This window comes from Scylla paramamosain, chromosome 18 (assembly GCF_035594125.1).
Source record: "Scylla paramamosain isolate STU-SP2022 chromosome 18, ASM3559412v1, whole genome shotgun sequence".
NCBI lineage: Eukaryota > Metazoa > Arthropoda > Malacostraca > Decapoda > Portunidae > Scylla > Scylla paramamosain.
In genome coordinates, this window is record NC_087168.1 from 3,775,001 (window position 1) to 3,790,862 (window position 15,862).

At 38.4% G+C, this 15,862-nt stretch overlaps 1 protein-coding gene and 1 long non-coding RNA gene across 18 annotated transcripts in view; one reads left to right on the forward strand and one right to left on the reverse strand.

Moving 5' to 3' along the window:
* Positions 1 to 649, reverse strand: part of LOC135109024 (uncharacterized) — a 6,563-nt gene extending 5,914 nt beyond the window's left edge. The window contains exons 1-2 of one of the 3 annotated variants that reach the window (XM_064020001.1): positions 502 to 649; positions 175 to 345 (exon numbers count right to left, since the gene is read on the reverse strand). The gene's annotated coding sequence lies outside the window, so the exon portion shown is untranslated. The remainder of the gene's footprint in view (positions 1 to 174; positions 346 to 501) is intronic. The other 2 variants (XM_064020003.1, XM_064020004.1) reach the window with 2 other exon arrangements.
* The window catches only part of LOC135109025 (uncharacterized), a 63,765-nt gene that overhangs the window by 13,458 nt on the left and 34,445 nt on the right, over positions 1 to 15,862 (forward strand). For 7 of the 15 annotated variants that reach the window (XR_010272534.1, XR_010272535.1, XR_010272539.1 and 4 more), the window contains 4 exons: positions 286 to 380; positions 524 to 667; positions 1,667 to 1,811; positions 2,074 to 2,173. This is a non-coding gene — a long non-coding RNA (uncharacterized LOC135109025). The remainder of the gene's footprint in view (positions 1 to 285; positions 381 to 523; positions 668 to 1,666; positions 1,812 to 2,073; positions 2,174 to 15,862) is intronic. The other 8 variants (XR_010272545.1, XR_010272544.1, XR_010272541.1 and 5 more) reach the window with 3 other exon arrangements.

Below are 15,862 nucleotides of genomic sequence, written 5' to 3' on the forward strand. Positions count from 1 at the left end.
TAATTTCGACCTGTAGGTAACATTACAGTAAATATACATGTATGATATTAAAAAAAAAAAAGTCAACCAAAGGTAGAAACAAACATCTGTTCTTGTCCTAACAACCCCTGCATCACTTTGCATTTCACTCATAAGATTATGGCAATCAAAAACACCAATTATAATTATGACTACCTTCTCTGGTCGTGTAGCACACACATGAGCATATCATTGCATCACATAGTCGCCAATAACAGCACAATAACAAGTCCCTCACAACGGTGCCTCTCCTCTGGTGCCCCGCAGAAATCCCAAGAACGAATACTGCATGGCCCCTTACATCGGGTTCATAATTGCTGCACGTCACTGAAACGTAATACCTCGCATACAAACTGAACAAGGTGCAAGACAGTGTAAAAACACCAAACACCATAATGATGACTGTGGATAAGCCAGCTGTTTACAATTCTCACACTGGTATGAAATTAAGAAACAAATTTGCATAGATAAATAACAACTTACCTTGATAAATTCACATTTTCAGTCCCAAACCCGTGACACTCCCAGGACGTCAAGAAACTTGCAGGACGCCTGATAACCAACAACTGACCCGAGAATAACACGGCAGTGCCCGCTATCACAACACCACATGTTTTGCAAGTCATCAGTGACCATCGACATGCGTGCTGTCTGTAACATTTATATTTTCTATAATATCAAACAAAATACATACGTAATTATTAGTATGTTTAACTAATAATACATCATTATTGCTATTATTGATATTATTATTGTAATGATCATTACTTCCATTATTGCTATTATTATTATTCTTATTACCTCTACTGTTACTGCTGTTGCTGCTATTACTAATGCTGCTGTTACTAAAGTTATTAATATCGTTAGTTGTTATTGTTATTATTATTTCTATAAAAAAATATTATCATCACTATTATTATTATTATTATTATTATTATTATTATTATTATTATTATTATTATTATCATTGTTATTATTAGTGTTGTGTACTTTTTTGTACCATTATAATAATTTTAATCCTACCTGAAAAGCTTTAACTTAACATAGGCTTGCTAAAGTATATTTGTATAAGAAGAGGGTCTTTTTCATTATATAGATTAGGAAAGGTCATTCTAAGGGTGATGTGAGAGCCTGTACTTGTTGTGACTGGCAGAAAAGAACTTTGGTTTGTGTAATGCAAATTAAAATCAGCACTTTTTTTTTTTTTTTTTTTTACACGAAAACGAACTGTATTTTAATTTTGGCTAAGTATAATAGTTCTTTTATTACACTTGTCACGCTTTTAAGTATTTTTGAATAATGATTTGAACATAAAGAGTAGCAAACTTTTTAACACTACTACTACTACTACTACTACTACTACTACTACTACTACTACTACTACTACTACTACTACTACTACTACTACTGCTGCTGCTGTTGTTATTGTTATTCTTGTTATTAAATAATCAATGAATATCTGTACATACAAGTATAGAACATGGTTTTAGACCTTTATGTATTTGTTTATTTTATTTATTTATTTGTTGTTGTTGTTGTTATTGTTGTTGTCGTTGTTATAATAATGATAATTTATTATTATTATTATTATTATTATTATTATTATTATTATTATTATATTATTAATGTTATTGTTGTTGTTAATCAGGATCCGATCGCGTGCCCTGTACCCGGCAGTTCTCGGCCGCCATGCAGCACGGATGGCATAGTGAAAGACAGCCGTGAAAGGAACAGCCTGTAAATATAGTGGACATGGGAAGAAACAATTGGAAGGGAAAATCTGTGACACCACGGTACTTATAAAGTCATAAGAAGTACCCAGAATTTTACTCACAGCTATAAAAAATTCATAACTTTCTGTCATAAGGACTATGGGTTTTTCGTAACCTGTGTCATCATAGCTATGAGTGAATTGGTTACGGCTGACTTCGCTACCTGCTAGAAATAGCAGACATGCATATGAAATATACATTAATTAATAGAAAGGGATTAAAAAGGTAAAAATATATATTACATAGCTTTTTATATAACAATTACGCTGTATCTCTTTTAAAGAAAATTAGTGCCTAAAACAAGATCTGCCAACAACAACAACATGGACACAGTCGGCCCTGCTGCTGTCACCCTGAGACAGGAAAACCCAATTGGTCTGTAGGTGAGTCTTGCCACTAACTGAGGCTTAATGAAGAACATCCCTGGAGAAAGTGGTCTCAAAAGTACTGGTCGCACCAAGTCTGTGACAAAAACAGTTATGCAGAAATACACCAGGGTTGACGATGAACATGAAGGCAACAAGAGTGTTCAGCAGCCCTACAACAGACAAAGAAGTCATCGAGAATGAGATCATATAATTTGTTAATAATGTACTGTATTCATGTAGGAAGAAAAAAGTTAGAGTAGAAGAGGCAGGCTAGTAGTAGGAGCAGAAGAATAGGATGGAGTGCCTTTACACTAACTGCTTGTCACAAATCACCTCCCCTCTCCATCAAGCTTGGGGGACCTGTGGGGAGGTGGGCACGCGGAGAGCAGTTTTATGGGGGTGAGGGGGAAACCAAATTAAGGCAATAGCGGCGTCGTGGGGTCAACGGCAGGTTGGGCCGCGTCTGGTAGGGCCGAGTTGTCAGTTGTGTATTTTCCTTGCAGTGTTACCAGGTCAAGTAAGGATACTACTATCTCTCTCTCTCTCTCTCTCTCTCTCTCTCTCTCTCTCTCTCTCTCTCTCTCTCTTAGTAGACAACTACCCCCTCTTCACTGACACTCAGCTGCCCCCCTCTTCAGACACTCAACTGTCCCCCTCTTCTACACTGAACATCCTCAGTCTGTCTTTTTCTTATAATCTAAACTGGAAACTTGACATTTCATATCTAGCTAAAACAGCCTCTATGAAGTTAGGTGTTCTGAGATGCCTTTGCCAGTTTTTCTCACCCCATAACTGCTAACTCTGTAAAAGGGCCTTATCAAACACTTTAAACACTTTAAACACTTTATTATAGCCTAGGTTTATACATTTCATTATTGGATAGGTATACATTATTGGCCAGCCTATGTATAAGCTTGATGCTTTTCAGGCAAATGAAAAATTTAAAAGTACATTACTTAAAGTAAACACAATAGACAACTTAAAATCGAAAAATCTATCATGAAGATAAATAAAAACATAATATGATAAGGTTTATACAGAATAATATATATCTATATTGTTATAAAGTTGAGTATGAAGATGGATGGGATGACACATAGGGTTAGGTGATATAAATTGATACATATATGAGACTGAAATCATATAGATGTGTTTAAAAATAAAGTACAGGAAAGATGATAAAGTTTTGTAGGGTTAGTTTTGTAAGATCAGGGGGGAAGTAATATAAGGTATGAGTGTAGGAAGTGACTGATTAGTATGCATCCAGAAAATGACTCTTTAGTTTGCTTTTGAATTTGTGAATAGAGTGAACATTTTTGTATTGCAAGGGTAGTGAATTCCATATTGAGGGGCCTAGGTAGGAAGTCGAGTGGCAGAAGATACTAAGGCGATGGGTAGGTAGACAAAGGCGTTGTCTTTGTCGTGTTGTGTATTCATGTGGTGGAAGAGAGACATTAATTTGTTTTTTGTACATAGATGTTGCAATGGAAAGTTTTGTTATGTCTTCGAGTTTTAGAATTTTCATGCCTTTAAAGAGTGGAGCTGTGTGTTCAAGATATGAACTTTTTGTGATTATCCGTATTATTTTTTTATGAGTGAGGTTTATGCAATTTAGGTGTGTAACTTGAGTGTTAGCCCATATTGGATTACAATATTGTAGGTGTGGGTATATGTGGGCATAGTACATTGTTCTAAGGATCTCGGTAGGCATAAAATCTCTTATTTTATAGAGCATGGCAGTACAACGTCACAGTTTCTGGGAAATGTTAGTTGTGTGAAATTTAAATGTAAGGTTTTCATCATAGGTTACTCCTAAGAATTTAAGTTTACTAGTTCTAGCTATTTGACTGTTTCTTATTATTAATTCTGGCAAGTTATTATCATTCTTGTTGGAGAATAGCATGAAGTAGGTTTTATCGCTGTTTATGGTAAGTCGGTTACTCAAACACCATTCATTTAATTTGTTAAGGTCTGCATTAGCAGAGTGGAATAAGGTATCATTAGTATGGCCAGTGAAATAGAGGGTCATGTCATCAGCAAAAAGAATGGTATCTGCATGGTCAAATGTTTGAACAACATCGTTGATATATATAAGGAACAGCATGGGTCCCAGGACACTTCCTTGTGGGACGCCTGTAGTGATTTTTCTGACAGATGATTTGTAGCCTTCAAGAAGTGTACATTGGGATCTATCAGTTAGGTAAGTTTTAAACCAGGAGTGGATAAGGCCTCGAATGCCATAATGGTGAAGTTTTTTGAGAAGAATGTTGTGGTTAACTGTATCAAAAGCTTTGGAGAAGTCTACAAAGATAGATAATACAGATAATTTATTATCAAGAGATGAGTAAATGTGAGAGGAGAATTTATTGAGGGCATAGTAAGTATTTAAGCCTGGTCTGAACCCGTACTGAGAGTCGCTTAGTATTTTGTATTTTTGCAGGTATGACAATAATCCATTTTTCATTAGGCTTTCAAATATTTTAGAGAATGCAGATAGCGTAGAGATAGGGCAGTAATTATTTGGGTCATTTGTGGGACCAGATTTATGGATAGGAGTAATGTTGGCATTTTTTAGGGTAGCGGGAAATATACCGGAGTTGAGTAATTGGTTGAAAAGTAATGAAATGGGGTAGGCAATCAGTGTACAATTTCGTTTTAATAAAGAAATAGGAATTTCTACAACATTTGACATCTTATTTTTTAGTTTCTTTATAATATTTATAATGTCCTGTGGAGAAACTGGTGGGATAGACATAGAATTTGGGTAGTTACCTCGCAGAAGGTCAGATGCACTTCTATTTGCTGGTGGGAGATTATTATTAAGTTTAGCTGCCACTTCACTGAAGTGTTCATTAAGGACCTCGGCTATTTGTTGTGGATTATTATGTGTTGTGTTGTTGAGACGTATATTCGATATGTTAGTTTTTGGTAAATGCTTGCCAGATAGCTCATTAATAGTCTGCCAAATTTTCTTTGTGTTATGCCTAAAACTGTTAAAAATGTTCATGTAGTAATTTGTTTTGGCTGTCCTTATTATCCGAGTCACTCGATTACGGTATTGTGTATATGTATTATGGTCAATGGTCCCTAGTTTGTACATTTTGAATAGATTACTTTTATGTTTAATGGAGGCTAGTATATTTGGCGTTAACCAAGGATTACTGAGTCTTTTGGATGACACAAATTTAGTAACTTTTGGAAAATGTATATCATACAAATTATGAAGCGTTCTATTAAAGGTTTCAAAGTTTTCATCTATATTATTAGAAGTGAGAATGTCATTCCAGCTTATTGAAGCTAGATCAGATGTGAACAAGTTATGATTGTGTGCATTAGAAATTCTAAAAGTTATTTTATGTTTAGTAGACAAGTTGGACATTAAGGATATGTTCAGAAAGATTGGGAGGTGGTTGGATATTAGATGGTGAATAATGCCCGAGATTGATAATGGTGTGTAATTCGTCCATATATGATCAAGAAGTGAGGGTTGGCCTAGCGTAGGATTATCAGGAAATCTGGTGGGACGAGATATATGTGGGAAATAGTTAAGAGCTTGCATGGTATTAAGGAAATTATTGGTTGATTGATGGGGAGTGTGTTCTAGAAGATTGATATTGAGATCACCAAGAAGAATGGTGTTATTTTTTGTGAATGTGTTCTGAGTTAAGATGTCATTTAGTGCAAGTGAGAACTCTTCCACTGCAACATGTTTACTATGTGGTCTATAGATGACGGAGATTATTAAGTTAGTTCGAAGGTTTAATTGCACAGAACAAATTTCCATGGTTTCATTTACAAATGTATGTTGATGAATGGGTTCAGAATGGATATCAGAGTTAATCAGTAAACTTACTCCTCCGTGTTCCTTGTTCATTCTCAAAGAGTGATATGTAGAGTAACCATCAAGATGGTAGTGATGTTGGTTAGTGTCTTTAAGCCAGGTTTCTGTAAGTGCAATGACATGAGGTTGGATGCTCAAACAGTTTAAAAAAGATGTTAAGTTATCATAGTTTTTTTGGAGGGATCTAATGTTAAGGTGAAGGATGCTAAGGGAAGACTTAGGTATATTTGATGTAGTCTGTGTCTGTTGGTTATATTCTTCAATACTGTAATAATTTGATATGCTTGTTAGGTCTGTATGTCCATTTACGGTTCTAATTATGTCCAAACTAGTGTCATTTGGGTTTTCAGAGTTGTCAGTGATAATATCGTCATAAAGGGATGCATAAAGATTTTCCATGAATAGATGAAAAGGATGTGAGGGAGTAAAAAATGGTGATGGGATTGGTTATAAAAATAAAAGAGGATTTCTGGCATTTTAAGGTATGCATAGTAGTTGTAATAATGTATCACAGTACGGCTACATCAATGGATAGAGGTGTGTTGGTGACTAAGTAATATATGGGTAGTATATGCATTAGCAATGTTAGCATGAAATTGAATGGTAAATGTTCATGGTTGACAAAATGTGATAAATTATTTAGTTATCTCATAAATTCATACAATGTAGACAGTGATAGAAAACTAGTGGTAGAGTCAGGTACAGGTTTTAAGAAGTAGTAGTACATGATTTTGTAGTAATAAAGTATGGGGAAAAGTAATGGATTCATATTGCACATGAAGAATATTGCTAAGTAGTAGGAATAAAGAAGTGTCTAGTGCTGGACCATAATATACTCCCTTGAGGTCTACATTAGTATAAGTTGATTCTCTTTTAATACTGAAGACCCTGGTGTAGAATATATATGTCATAGGTTATTCACTTCTTTGGTCAAGTAGTGAGGTCCAGCATTGACATTTGTCGGGATAAATAGCATGTTCTTATTCTTAAGGCATACAGATAAGGAATGAAACTGCAGTAGTAACAACTTTAACTGGATGGTTGAGCATTGTTCCTAAGAGCAGGGAATTTGTCTAGGAAATTGTTAAGGTCCCATTCTGAGGTTATTGTGTGCTTTTGATTAGAACACCTGAGTTTTACACAGATTTTCCCATCACGAGTGTAGCATTGTTGAAACAAATCTCTGTGTTGTTTTCTTATGTTCCATATTGTCTTAAAAATAGAACGTCGCTTTGGGGTGAGAGATTCATTGATAAAAATGTTTGGTTTGACTGTGACACATGCACTTAACAATTCATCTTTTTTTTGGCGACTGTGAAGCTTGACAATTATAGGAGTCTTGACAGTTTGTTTGTTCTTTGTTCCAAGTCTGTGAGCAACATTGATTTCAGAGGGTGTGATGTTAATGTTGAGAGTGCGCTTGATGGTGTCCACCACTACATTGGTAGGGTTTTCACCACCTGTCTCCTGGGATAGATCTGGACCGCTGATGATAACTGTGTCTCGCCTCTCATATTGACTTACATCGTCCAACTGATCCTCTAGTTGTACAACTCTCTTTTCTAGGGTACTTACAGTTGATTGGAGCTGTTTTATTTCCTGGTCCTTGTTTTCTGTTAGAAGTTGAACAGCTGTGATTATAGCATCAACAACAGCCTTCAGTTCTGGGGAGGTAATCTTGTCCTGAATGCTGCTGAAGATCTTTTCCACAGGCGAGGGGTGAGGTTGGGGGACAGCTGCTGCCGATGTAGAGACTGGGTATGCGGTTGGAGTGGTAGTAGTCTGGGGAGTGAGTGATGAGGGAGCCTCATATTGGGTTGTCCTGGTACCGACCATGGTGGTGGAGTAGGTGTGTAGATCACTTGACTGTTCTATCTTGGCAGGGGTGTGGATTTGATAGAATGGGATGCAGTAGAATGAGGTCGAGAGGCTTGTTATGGTCAGCACCAGCTCGGAAGATCACAGACTCATCCACGTGGGTGGCAGGCAGCAGTAGGAGGCACCTTGTTTACGTCATTCAGGGTCATTGGGGGGCTCTGTAGCTCTTAGTTGTGAAGGACCATACCTTCGATGCCAGTGTGTGACTTGGGTTTGGTGATTTAGTTCATGATGAGACGTATTTTGGTAGAAATATGTGGAGCCCTGTAATGTTTACGTCTTTGCTGATCTTGATCTTGCAAAAAAAAAAAAAAAAAAAACTGGGTGGAATCAAAAGCTTTTCATCTTAACTCCTCTCCTCAAAGTGACTCTTCAGTCTCTTTCTTATTGCCACAGTGTTGCATCTCTAGCTATCTTCTACCGCTATTTTCATGATAACTATGCTTCCCCTCTTCCCGCGGCCTCGCTGCACAAGACTTTCTTCATTCTCTCACCCCTATTCTGTCCACCTCTAATGCAAGAGTTAACCAATATTCTCAATCATTCATCCCCTTCTCTAGTAAACTCTGGAACTCCTTGCCTGCTTCTGTATTTCCACATTCCTATGACTTGAACTCCTTCAAGAGGGAGTTGTCAAGACACTTATCCTTCATTTTTTTATTGGTGCTTCTGACCATATTCCGGGACCGGCATCTTAGTGGGCTCTTTATTATTGGAGCCTTGTTGCCCTTGGCCAGTGTCCATCGCACATAAAAAAAAAAATATATATATATATATATATATATATATATATATATATATATATATATATATATATATATATATATATATATATATATATATATATATAATTACATTGCTAAATGTGCATTCTCTCTCTCTCTCTCTCTCTCTCTCTCTCTCTCTCTCTCTCTCTCTCTCTCTCTCTCTCTCTCTCTCTCTCTCTCTCACACAAAACCATTGTGTTGATGTGTAGTTTGTGATAAGAGAGAGAGAGAGAGAGAGAGAGAGAGAGAGAGAGAGACTAAGCACGTCTAGCAACTTGAAAGTGATCATATATGTCTGGAGAGAGAGAGAGAGAGAGAGAGAGAGAGAGAGAGAGAGAGAGAGAGAGAGAGAGAGAGAGAGACTGACTGTATATTTAGCAACTTAATAGTGATCATACATCTTATCTGGAGAGAGAGAGAGAGAGAGAGAGAGAGAGAGAGAGAGAGAGAGAGAGAGAGAGACAGAGAGACAGAGAGAGAGAGAGAGAAAGAGAGAGAGAGAGAGGTATCCTTGCCTGACCTGGTAACATTGCAAGGAAAATACACGACTGGCAACTCAGACCTGCTGGATGCTGCCTAGCCAGCTGGGGACCCCAAGTTGACACTGGTGCCCAAATTAGGGCATATTTGGACATTCATGAAAAAGTCTGAGGATGAGACGCCATGTAAAGTGGGGAAATTTCTAACCCAACTGATGGGGCGGCTTCATCCCCACTCCCGGACCCCCTAAAGAACACAAACTTAACTAGCATTACCTAACGTAACCGATGGGAGGTTCGCTCCTTTGGACTCCCTTAAGGACACTAACCTAACCTAGCATTACCTAACCTAATCAGGGGGTTCATCCCCCCCCTGGAACCCCTTAAGGACACTAACCTAACCTAGCATTACCTAACCTAACTTCGGGGCTTTGGTCCCCGCCTGGACCCTTTTAAGGACACTAAACCTAACCTAGCATTGCCTAACCTAACCTAACCAGTCTGTACTGTACAAGCTATTCCTCATGGAAAGCATCTGAAATCATCATATACTAAGAAATAAGATACATCAACACTCACCAAGAGAGGAAATACTGCCAAATTTCAGCATTGTGAAGACAAAAGCTGCCATCTTCAAGGGCATATCAACAAACGCAGATCATAATCTTCCAAAGTTTGAGTGGTCACAACTGGAGTCACACTAGCATGGCGCCATGACATCCTCCCTGACGGGGCAATGCAGAACAACAACTTTGCAGTGTCCTTTGTATGTCTCGCAAATAAAATTTTCCTCATGATAAAATGCTCATCATAAAATGTTTATTGTTCAGTAGTTTTGGCACAACGAACAAAATTTCTTGCCAAATCTGGTCAGTTCAAGAATTATCTTATTAAAATTAAAAATCTTTAGGACACTTTATATTCTTTCTTTTATTGTTTTAACTTATTTGCAACATTTCAAAAGCAATCAGATAAGCAATTGGGATTTTGCAAAGGTCTTTACCAGACATGAAAACCAGTGATAACCCACACTATAATGAAATAAGGCAAAAATGTAAATTCATTGTTCTAACCACAAAAGCAAAGTTTTGCGATCAAAATAACTTTTTTTTCTATTTTTGTTTTTGATGGAAATAACTGGAAAATATGGTTTGGGGCCAAGGGCAAGACAAAAGTGAAATTTTGTTACATAGTGATAGTCTGGAATAGTGGTGAGTGTTTTGGTGTTAAAGCAGTCAGTCCCACTTATTATTAAAAGTTTGAAATGTCAAACAAGAGGAAATTATTTTATGCCCTTTTTTTTTTTTTTTGAGAATGAATCTAGTGCCATCTGAAATTATGAGATGGCGTCTTTGACCTCACTGAACTGACTGGGTCACTTCCCCAGTGGCAGCCACAGTTCAGTGCTATGCTGCGCTGGAGTCTAGAGGGAGGAAGCAGCAAGGCAGGGTAGTGTGATGCTTATTGTATCACTGTGTGCTGTGAAGTGCAATGCAGGCTTTAAAAGGACTGCATATTTGGTCCAAGATAAGGGAGGAAGATGGTGGGTACTATTTATTGTAGCCTGAGACTAGTTCAGGGAAAGCTTTGAATGCTGCTCCTTGGTGACTTGAGATGACACCAGCCGTGCTTATGTAGAGATCATTACTCAGCCGGCTTACATTAGTTGATAAATAATTATCTGGCCTGGTACTTGTAGAGAAAACAAGTGCACCCAAGTAAGTACACCCGTCTAACAATTTCAGATGACTCCACATTTTCTGTATATTTTGATGTGTTTTTAAAAGAAGAGCAATTGGCATGAAAATAGCAGTAGAAGATAGCAAAAGATGCAACACTGCAGTGATGAGAAAGAGTCTGAAGACAGTCAGTTAGAGGAGAGGAGTTGATGAGACGAAAAGCTTTTGATTCCACCTTGTCTAAAAGAGCGGTATGAGTGAAGCCCCCCCCACCCTTATATATGTGAAGCATACTCCATACATGGACAAATAAGGCCCCTGTACAGAGTTAGCACCTGGGGGGTATGAAAAACTGGTGGAGACGTCTCAGAATGCCTAACTTCACATAGACTGTTTTAGCTAGAGACGAAATGGGAAGTTTCCAGTTTAGATCGTAAGTAAAGGACAGACCGAGAATGTTCAGTGTAGAAAAGGGGGACAGATGAGTGTCACTGAAGAAGAAGGGATAGTTGTCTGAAAGGTTGTGTCTAGTTAATAGATAGAGGAATTGAGTTTTTGCAGCATTGAACAATATTAAGTTTGCTCTGCCCCAGTCAGAAATTTTAGAGAGGTCAGAAGTCAGGTGTTCTGTGGCTTCCCTGTGTGAACTGTTTACTTTCTGAAGGGTTGGACATCTATGAAAAAGGAAAAGTGCAGGATGGTATCATCAGCATAGGATAGGACAAGAAGTTTGGTTTAAAAGATCATTGATGAGCAATAGGAAGAGAGTGGGTGACAGGACAGAATCCTGAGGAACACCACTGTTAATAGATTTAGGAGAAGAACAGTGACCATCTACCACCACAACAATAGAATGGTCAGAAAGGAAACTTGAGATAAAGTTGAGTTAGGTTGTTAGTTAGGTTGAGTTAGACTAGGTTTGGTTATATTGGTTTAGTCGGTTAAGTTAGGTTAATTAGGTTAGTAAGGTTTTGTTTGTTTAAGTTAGGTTAGTAAGGTTTGGTTGGTCTGCTTAGGTTAGGTTTGGCTTGTTTAGGTTAGGATAGGTTAGGTTTGATTTGGTAAGATAGGTTAGTTAGGTTAAGTTAGGTTTAGCTTGCTTAGGTTAGGTTTGGTTTGAATAGATTAGGCTAGGTTTGGTTTGGTTAGGTTAGGTCAGCTAGGTTTTGTTTGATAAGGTTAGATTAGTTAGGTTAAGTTAGGTTTGGCTTGGTTAAGTTAGGTTGGCTAGATTTGGTTTGGTTAGATTGCTTTGATGTGCAGAGAGGTGGAGGAATTTCACCTTATATGAGTAGTCAGTCAAAAATCTCTCTCCTAGGGAAATATCCCTAGAGGAACTTCCCTACATTTTTCATGGGCCCTTGCTTCAGTAATTTCAGTTCCTGCCCAAAACCCTGCCCCCGCTGACAGGTCCCCCAAAGTTTATTGAAGTTAGGAGAAAGATTTTATGTCACCCCTATCCTGTCCACCTCTCTAATGCAAGAGTTAACCACTATTCTTAATCATTCATCACTTTCTCTGGTAAACTTTGGAACTCCATGCTTGCTTCTGTATTTCCACCTTCCTATGACTTGAACTCTTTCAAGAGGGAGGTTTCAAGACACTTATCCTGTAATTTTGAATAACACTTTTGACTGTAAGGCATCTCAGTGGGCTTTTTTTTTTTTCTCTCTCTTTTTTGCCATTGGCCAGTGTCCCTCCTTAATAAAGAAAAAAAATGGTTCTGCATGTTTACTTTTTTGTCTCACTCAAAAGGTGCCTTTTTATTTTTAATGCAAAGGCAACATTTGTAAAAAAAAAGAAAAAGAAAAAAGCCCACTGAGGTGCCAGTCTTTAAAGTAAAAAGGAGAGAAAAAGGATAATTGAAATTGGATTGGTGTCTTGAAGCCTTCCTCTTGAAAGAAATGAAGTCATAGGAAGGTGGAAATACAGAAGCAGGCAGGAAATTCCAGTGAAAGGTTTGAAAAATGTGAATGCTGGTTAACTCTTGCATTAAGGAGGTGGACAGAATAGGGGTGAGAGAAAGTAGAAAGTCTTGTGCAGTGATGCAGTGCAGGAGGAGGGGAGGCATGCAGTTAGCAAGACCAGAAGAGCAGTTAGCATAAAAATAGCAGTAGAAGATAACAAAAGATGCAACATTGTGGGAAAGAGAGAGAGGCTGAAGATAGAGAAGAGTTGATAAGATGAAATGCTTTTGATTCCACCCTGTCCAGCAGAGCAGTACGTGGACTCCCTATTCATGAGAGGCATACTTCAGACCACAAGTCTTGGATGCATCTGTTAGGGTGGTGATCATGTTTTTGAGCCAAAGCTTTGCTATGTGCCTGAAGTGAGCTGTGCAAAGCACAGAGCTGGCATGAAACACATCTGGTCTCTGAAGCCAGTGTTTGCCTGGTGAGGGTGTGGCGTGGTGAGCTGGGTCAGCAGCAGGAAGAGCAGTGGTGAACTGGTGCAGTGCTGTCTGATGCTGCTTGATGTGTCGTCGTGTTATTGTTTGGGTGGAAGACAACTTGGTCCTCAAAGATTTCACTTATTTTATCAATGATGTGGTGGTGTATTTTAAATTTTTTTCAAACATACTACCTGTTTTTTTATGTAGGAAGGACACTGTCCAAGGGCAACAAAAATCCAATAAAAAAATGCCCACTGAAATGCCAGTCCCATAAAAGGGTCAAAGCAGTAGTCAAAAATTGATGAATAAGTGTCTTGAAACCTCCCTCTTGAAGGAATTCAAGTCATAGGAAGGTGGAAATACAGAAGCAGGCAGGGAGTTCCAGAGTTTACCAGAGAAAGGGATGAATGACTGTGAATACTGGTTAACTCTTGTGTTAGAGAGGTGGACAGAATAGGGGTGAGAGAAAGAAGAAAGTCTTGTGCAGCAAGGCCGTTGGAGGAGGGGAGGCATGCAGGGTGGAATCAAAAGCTTTTCGTCTCATCAACTCCTCTCCTCTAACTGACTGTCTTCAGCCCCTCTCTCACCGCCGCAATGTTGCATATCTAGCTGTCTTCTACCGCTATTTTCATGCCAACTGCTCTTCTGATCTTGCTAACTGCATGCCTCCCCTCCTCCCGCGGCCTCGCTGCACAAGACTTTCTTCTTTCTCTCAACCCTATTCTGTCCACCTCTCTAACGCAAGAGTTAACCAGTATTCTCAATCATTCATCCCTTTCTCTGGTAAACTTTGGAACTCCTTGCCTGCTTCTGTATTTCCACCTTCCTATGACTTGAATTCCTTCAAGAGGGAGGTTTCAAGACACTTATCTACCAATTTTTGACCACTGCTTTGATCCTTTTAAGGGACTGGCATTTCAGTGGGCATTTTTTTTTTATTAGATTTTTGTTGCCCTTGGCCAGTATCCTTCCTACATAAAAAAAAAAAAAAAAGTTAGCAAGATCAGAAGAGCAGTTAGCATGAAAATAGCAGTAGAAGACAGCTAGAGATGCAACATTGCAGCGGTGAGAGAGAGGCTAAGGCAGTCAGTTAGAGGAGAGGAGTTGATGAGATGAAAAGCTTTTGATTTCACCCTGTTTAGAAGAGCAGTATGAGTGAAAACCCCCCAGACATGTGAAGCATATTCCATACATAAGGCCCTTGTACAGAGTTAGCAGCTGGGGGGTGAGAAAAACTGGCAGAGACGTCTCAGAACGCCTGACTTCATAGAAGCTGTTTTAGCTAGAGATGAGATGTGAAGTTTCCAGTTCAGATTATAAGTAAATGACAGATGTTCAGTGTAGAAGAGGGGGACAGTTGAGTGTCATTGAAGAGGGGATAGTTGTCTGGAAGGTTGTGTCGAGTTGATAGATGTAGGAATTGAGTTTTTGAGGTATTGAACAATACCAAGTTTGCTCTGCCCCAATCAGAAATTTTAGAAAGATCAGAAGACAGGCGTTCTGTGGCTTCCCTGCATGAAATGTTTACCTGCTGAAGGGTTGGACATCTATGAAAAGATGTGGAAAAGTGCAGGGTGGTATCATGAACGTAGGAGTGGATAGGACAAGAAGTTTGGTTTAGATCATTAATGAATAATAAGAAGAGAGTGGGTGACAGGACAGAATCCTGAGGAACACCACTGTGAATAGATTTAGGAGAAGAACAGTGACCGTCTACCACAACAGGAATAGAACAGTCAGAAAGGAAACTTGAGATGAAGTTACAGAGAGAAGGATAGAAGCTGTAGGAGAGTAGTCTGGAAATCAAAGCTTTGTGCCAGACTCTATCAAAAGCTTTTGATATGTCCAAGGCAACAGCAAAAGTTTTACCAAAATCTCTAAAAGAAGATCACCAGTAGAGTGGCCTTAACAGAACCCGTACTGGCGATCAGATAGAAGGTTGTGAAGTGATGGATGTTTAAGAATCTTCCTGTTGAGGATAGATTAAAAAACTTTAGATAGGCAGGAAATTAAAGCAATAGGACAATAGTTTGAGGGATTAGAACAGTCACCCTTTTTAGGAACAGGTTGAATGTAGGCAAACTTCCAACAAGAAGGAAAGGTAAATGTTGACAGACAGAGCTGAAAGAGTTTGACTTCACATTGTATTCCACTGAATGCTTTTTTTAATCTATGGTAATAGACAGTAATGTTTTATCATCTTGAAGGATTTTTGCATACAGGAACTTGGTAGAAATAGGTTGTCTTCTGTGAGCCTGTTCTCTGTAGATCCTGCCTGTAATTCATTGTTTTGATGGTTTTTGTGTGTTTGGTCTTTGATTGTGGATTCCAGAATTGTCACAAATAATTTGAATGGTGAAGTGTTCAGGAGTGCTATTGGGAGATCATTTATTGTTGGTTTGTGTCAGAAATTTACTATTTACATCAAAACATGTACCTATTTGTTCAGTGATGGGCAAGTTATATTACAATTTAAGTTAATTGAAGAACATGCATCAACTACAGCAAGTGCAGTCAGAATATCTGGATGGGCTACGCCCCGTCTGATCATCCGTAGTCTCAGTTGTTATCACTTCATGTCCAACCAAGATTCTGATGACATTTTTAAAGTATTCATTGCACAATAAAAGGATGCTCTAATACCTGTAAATTTGCATTTATTTTTGAT